Raw genomic sequence first — 6,000 nt, forward strand, 5'->3', positions numbered from 1 at the left:
AAGTTTCTCATACCGTACCTTTAAAAGGACACTTATTTTAAAAACTCATAACAATGATTATGAGACCTCTCTTCCTAGGTCTGGGGATGGTACAGATTGAACTAGCCATATATGACATTTCAGCCAAACTGGAGTTGGTTTTTAATGCCACTACCACAACCTCTTTTTGGTTCAAGTTTTAGAAATCCGTAAGGCTTTCAATTTGTTAACTATAATAAGCTTTTATGCCAACCAGAGTGGCAAAATTGAACAGAACACTCCATGCATTCAGATGCCATACCAAACAGCAAACATCACCAGCTCTTGGGACTGGATTTAGTGAAGTTCCCAAACAGCTGGTTTCAGGACATGTGGAACACAATTCTTACAGGGAGCCCTAGTAATTATTCTTGTAGTACTAAGTAGGTAGTATACTGCATGCTGGTGTAAACTGCAGGAGAAAAACAAAGCACAGGATTTCAGAAGTCAGAGTTTTGAGTTCTAAAAAGAGGGAACAAGAAATTGAATGATAAGAACTTCCATCAGTGGAGCTTGTGAAGATGCAGAGCACTCTGAAGCCCTACTGGGGGGGCGGGGGGGGATGAAGAGAAAATGGGTTAGCTAGGCTAAGCAGATCACACCACTTTTCTCAGTCTCCTTTCCTGGGCCCTTTAGAAAACCAATAAAAATGCCAGCACAGCCATAAAAATGGTTAGAAGGTAAAAGAATATTGATAAAAAGGATAAGAGATATTTAGAGGTGAGGAGGAGAGCAATAGGAAGCAAGAACAAGGGAAATAACAGGAACAGAACAGAAACATCAGACAGTAATCCTTATTCTAGCACACACTCTTTGTATTCTTAATAAAACCACCTTTATTACCTCATGTATACTTCAATTTGCATCAACCTATAAAAGGGGGTTGCATCAGTTTGCTATCAAGTCTCCGTACCGAAATAAACAAGGTGTGCTTCTATGGGTGGATGTTCTCCATTATTAAATGAAGTCATAAAGGAGAATTGTCACCTACACAATACATAAATAATAATCAAAACAATCAACCAACTATCTAAAACTGGGGCAACATACAAAACATTCTGTAGAATTATGGCATCACCACATGATGAAGTTTAAAAAGCCCCCATAAGGGGTCCATCTGAATCTGGTTCCAAAGACCATCGATGCTGGATAAGTCTTCCACAGGAAGGCTGTTCCAGAACAGGATAGCCATAAACCTTTCCTACTGGCCTCAGCTCCGCTGACTTCACAGAAATGGGGCATCCCATGCAACATTATCAGATGGTCATATCAGATGCTGATTCTGACTGATTGGGGGAGGTGGTCTTGAACTGAACAGACATTTGTCAATCAGCCTTGAGTTGTTTAGTACAGTAATAGACACAAAGGCATGGAAAACCTCTACAATGCATGTATGGGAATTGTATCAAAAATTCTCATGAAAAAATATGGATAGCTGGCAACCCCAGCCCTATACTGTTATAATGAGTACTTCTCATCTAAGTCTCAAGCATTCTCTCTTGATGATGCCAACAAGGAAGCAAAGGAACAGGCGATTCCGGGCAGGAGAATAAATGGAAAAGCTCTATATCCCTTCCTTCTAATACGCTGTCTGTATAAATCAAGATTCCTGCAGCACTTTTCAAAAATTCCTGCCATTTCATAGCAGAATGCAACAAAAACATAGACCTCAACTTACACAAGGAGATTCTTGTTTTATGTAATATATTTGGCTGACATTCCAGCTCTGTTGTTGTAAATAACCACTACAGCAATCTCGTAAAAAGAGGCAAAGTCCATAAATGAATCACCACCCTGAGTACTATTCTTCTGTGGAAACATGGAAAAGTCAATCAAATTAATAAATAAATAAAATCCAAAATAAGAAGTGCATTCGTTATTTCTTGCTTTTAAAACTAGTTGTACAGTTAGTGGTTTCATGAAACAGAATGTTCTCCACCAACAATAATACCTTTTAGTCATAACTGGTAGATAGAAACTATGTAATACAATGGTCTGATTTACAGCCCTCATAATAAGTTTTTCTGACAAAATAAATCAGCTTGAGCAAACAGAATATTATAATATAACCTGATTCACACAAAACACCAAGCTAGAATCTGGTTTCTTTACTTATGGCTTTCCATGGTGCATGAACCATTATGATAGCAAATATAGTTAAGCAATTATCCTTAGCTAATTATGAAGAAAGCTAAGCAAGATTGGACCTGATTAATACATGGATGGCTATAGAATGAACTGGATTTTTTTTAAAAAGAAAAGGAAAGAAAAAAGGTAAATAGTTTCTGTATTTTTGCCTGCCCATGTCCACAAAGTCATCAGGAGTCAACCTTAATTTGACAGCGTCTTTATATGATGCGTCAACCCAGCTTCTATGGATTCCTTAATAAATCATCATTTTAAAAAAAATCTGTTATAATTTTAAAAAATCCTGGCCATTATTTGCATAATCAGAAGACTGTGTAACTGAGTACAGTTGTCCCCATTTCAGGCAAAAAGGCACCTTTTGTCACATTATGAGTTAGAAGTTCAAAACAATCATGTCTCCTGCCTGAAAACCTTGCATTAAACACAAGACTGCAATTGCTTGCTGATTAGAAAACCTCTGCTTAGTCTCTCTCCTCTGCTTAGTTATTTCGTTTCAACTTCTAGAACGAAACCCCAACACAAGTTTCCCATGGTGAGAGGCAACTAAAATATAATGTCCTTTCAAGCAAGAGCTGACAAAATAAAACGCGGCCTTGCCCAACCTTTCATTTTGCACTAAGCCACAATCTTGGTCTTCATACAATCTGCCTTTGCCACACAACTTGTAAGCCAAGAAGGATATGGAATTTCCATCTCAGGCACCAATATCTATTGGCAAACTCCTCACGTCATTTTTGCTCTTTCTCTTCTGAAGAAAATGAAGTTGGTCCTACAAAGTAAGGAAATCAACTCCTGTTTCCATCTACCTAGTCCAGCTGGTAATGAAGGCACATTTGCTGGAAAGGCATCAGGTAGTCAAAGGATCAAAGGATCTAGCAAGAAGCTGGCAGACCATCACTTCTGCCAATCCAGTCTAATTCAGCAGACATCTACTTAGTCAAACAATCTGAACTCCATTTTTCGGAGTTGCAACTACAGTGCAGAAACTAGTAATATTTGCCAGAATCTTAAACATATTGGTGCTGTATTAAAAAGTTACTTTCTGACCCAGTCAGCTCCCAGAACAGAAGAGGAAGATGATAGAATATATTACAATTGTTATGGTCCTTCCATTTAAAAAGCAAAATGTATTTATTGGCCCGAGATTAAAAATGTTGGGCCAAATGACCACCACCGCGCTCTTCCTTCATGTCTACCTAGGGTGGCCCCTGATCTACAGACGCAATGCCAATAATTGTCATTTCCTGCCCAGATGCTTCCTCCAGAGCATTCAACTGTCCTTCTGTCTTAGTTCCCTCTGATCACCTTGTAGAGGACACTGTGGTAGCATATGAAGTAGTTGTGGTGGCACATGAAGAATCAACATTTCTACTCTTTCTAAAGTCATCCCTCACACTATTTTGAGCACTAAAATATGGGAAAGGAACCAGGACAAAGAGAGAGAGAGACAGAGAGAGGGTATATGGCACTCCCTAACCCCGAAAACCAGAAGAGTCCAAGGGCTGTGTTGAATTCCCTCATTTTATCAGGAATTTTTATATTTACATTTCATATTTTGTCCCTAAAGACCAAGACAATGGGCACATTCCTCCTCACTTTATTCTCTGGGGTAGATTAAAATCAGAAATGGAAATTGCAACAAGCTTCAAGACCTTTGCACATGGCGATAGGTGATGAAAGAGGTAAAGAAATGCCTCGATCAAAATATGCCATCTGCAACAAGCTTTTATCAGATACTTTTGTGGAGCAAGCTAGCAGAGGCATGAAAGTCTGCTTATCCTTTTCTGCACTTTCAGAAGCAGCTGCAGGGGCCAAGAGCGGGGCTGAGGAGTCGGACATAACACCGCCTTCTTACACCTGTGGGGTCTTTTGACATCCTTGTGTATGTCCAAGACAACTTGGAACGATACCCAGAATTTCAATTGTAAAAAATAAAAATAAAATGAAACTCAAAGCATAAAAACACACCATCAAATCACTGAAATTATGCAACCTGTTTTACAACACAGGTAAGGCCTGCATGAAGAGGCAGGCACTGAAACATAAAAGATAGACATTTCCTGAACAGCGGGCAGTCAGCTTTGCAAACCCCGGAAAAAACTAGAGAAAAGGCCTATCGAGACAAATGTGCACCCAGCTCATTGCAAAAGGAGAAGCAGAACTTTCACTATTTCCCCCTTTCTTTGAAGTATTTACATACCACAGCAAATTACAAATAGCCAGGGCTTAAATCAACACGGAGGAAACCGATCTGCCCAGATTATTCAAATTGGAAGTCAAGGTGATGCTGTTGACCAACAAGTGGAACCTGCTTGTATTCAAATCAGTTCTGCTCCACCGAAAACCTCAGGCCTTTCTTCCACACAAGGTGATGGAAATATTTACTGACATTTAACTCTTCAAAAGCAGTAATATAAACAGTAGGATGATTATTATCTCCCCTGGGTTGTTAATAACAGCATAAAAGAATCTCCATCTCATTAGCATTTCATGGGAAGGAAATGGGTAGGAGAACCGGGTGGCACCTCCCCGTAAGGTGGGCACCCTGCAGCCTACCATCCAAGTCCTCTTTCTGCAGAGCTCCCTGCCACTGCCCCTTGCCCCCCCCCCCCGCCAGGGCCAAAGTTGCAGAAAAGCAGTTGTGAGATGGGGTACAGAAAAAAGTATAGGGCGAGCTCTGAAATAGGCATAGAGTTTTTTTTTTTTGAAATCCTAATTCAAGCCCCAAATTCGTGCACACCCACATTGTGGTTCCTCCACCACCAAAGTTAAGGGCACTTGCCTGCAGAAATAGTTGCCCAAGGCAGCAGTAGAGAACTGGGGGGGGGGCAGACTCTGGGAAGGGAAGCACTTGGGGGCCCTTGCCCAGAGGCAGCCCCCAGAGAGCCCTGGAGCCCCGTGAATGACTTGGGGACATCCCCACCATGGAACACCCAAAGACCCCTTAGGGTCCCCTTCCCCAGGCTCCACCCCAATTCAAAGGGGAGGGAGGGTGCTGCATGCAACCCCCAAAAGCCATGCAAAAGGGGTAATTCGAGAGGGGGCAGGGGACCCTCCATCCCCAATTCAGGGGGGCTCTGCTGCACGCAACCCCCAAAAGGGGGGAATTCGAGAGGGGGGCAGGAGGACCATCCATCCCCCATTTAAAAAGGGGGCCTCTGTTGTAGACACCCCCCGTGCAAAACGGGGAATTAGAGAAGGGGGGCAAGCGGGGGAGCCTTCCCTGCCACGCAGCCCCACCGGAGCAGCAGAGGGAGGGGAGCCAGCCAAGGCGGGGAGGGGATGCGTCTGGAGACCCTCTCCCAGCTGGAAACCGGGGCCAAGGGCGCGGAGCGGGAGGGGGAAGCACGCGGGGCGCCCCCCGACCACCTCGCCGCCGCCTTGGCGCCCCGGCGGCTCCCGGGCTGCCCGCGGCCTCGCCGCCCCGCGCATCCTACCCTGGAGGCAGGCGCTCGCTCGCTCGCCCGTCCGCCCGCCCGCCTGCCCGCTCCGTGGCTCCCCGCCGCCGCCGCCGCCGCCGCCGCCTCCTCGTCGGCGCTTCTCGCGAGAGCGGCGACTTCCTTGCGGGCAGCGAGGGAGGCTCCTCGGGAAGCCGCGGGGCGGCGGAGGGGCTCCCGGGCCGGGGGCGCGGCTGTGCGCCCCGCTTGGGCGCCGGAGGGCGCGGCTGGAGAGCAGGGCCCCCGTTGGGTTTGGGCCGCCAGAGCGCCCTGAGAACCGCTGCCTTTGCTCCCCACTTGGGGGGGGTCTCCAAACGCTAAAGCGGGCGCAGCTGGCTGGGCATGGGGGGGAGGACCCCCCGCCCTCCGCTTCGTCTTGGAAACCCCCAAAGCTTCC

At 45.4% G+C, this 6,000-nt stretch overlaps 1 protein-coding gene across 3 annotated transcripts in view; it reads right to left on the reverse strand.

Annotated features, from left to right (window-relative positions):
- The window catches only part of AKAP11 (A-kinase anchoring protein 11), a 56,407-nt gene extending 50,717 nt beyond the window's left edge, over positions 1-5,690 (reverse strand). For all 3 annotated transcript variants that reach the window (XM_088139485.1, XM_088139484.1, XM_088139482.1), the window contains exon 1: positions 5,604-5,690. The gene's annotated coding sequence lies outside the window, so the exon portion shown is untranslated. The remainder of the gene's footprint in view (positions 1-5,603) is intronic.
- Between the last annotated feature and the right edge of the window lie 310 nt (positions 5,691-6,000).

Source organism: Python bivittatus, unplaced genomic scaffold, assembly GCF_059951505.1.
Source record: "Python bivittatus isolate LINGU-HERP-01145 unplaced genomic scaffold, Pbiv_v1 ctg000210_np1212, whole genome shotgun sequence".
In the NCBI taxonomy this organism is placed as follows: Eukaryota; Metazoa; Chordata; class Lepidosauria; order Squamata; family Pythonidae; genus Python; species Python bivittatus.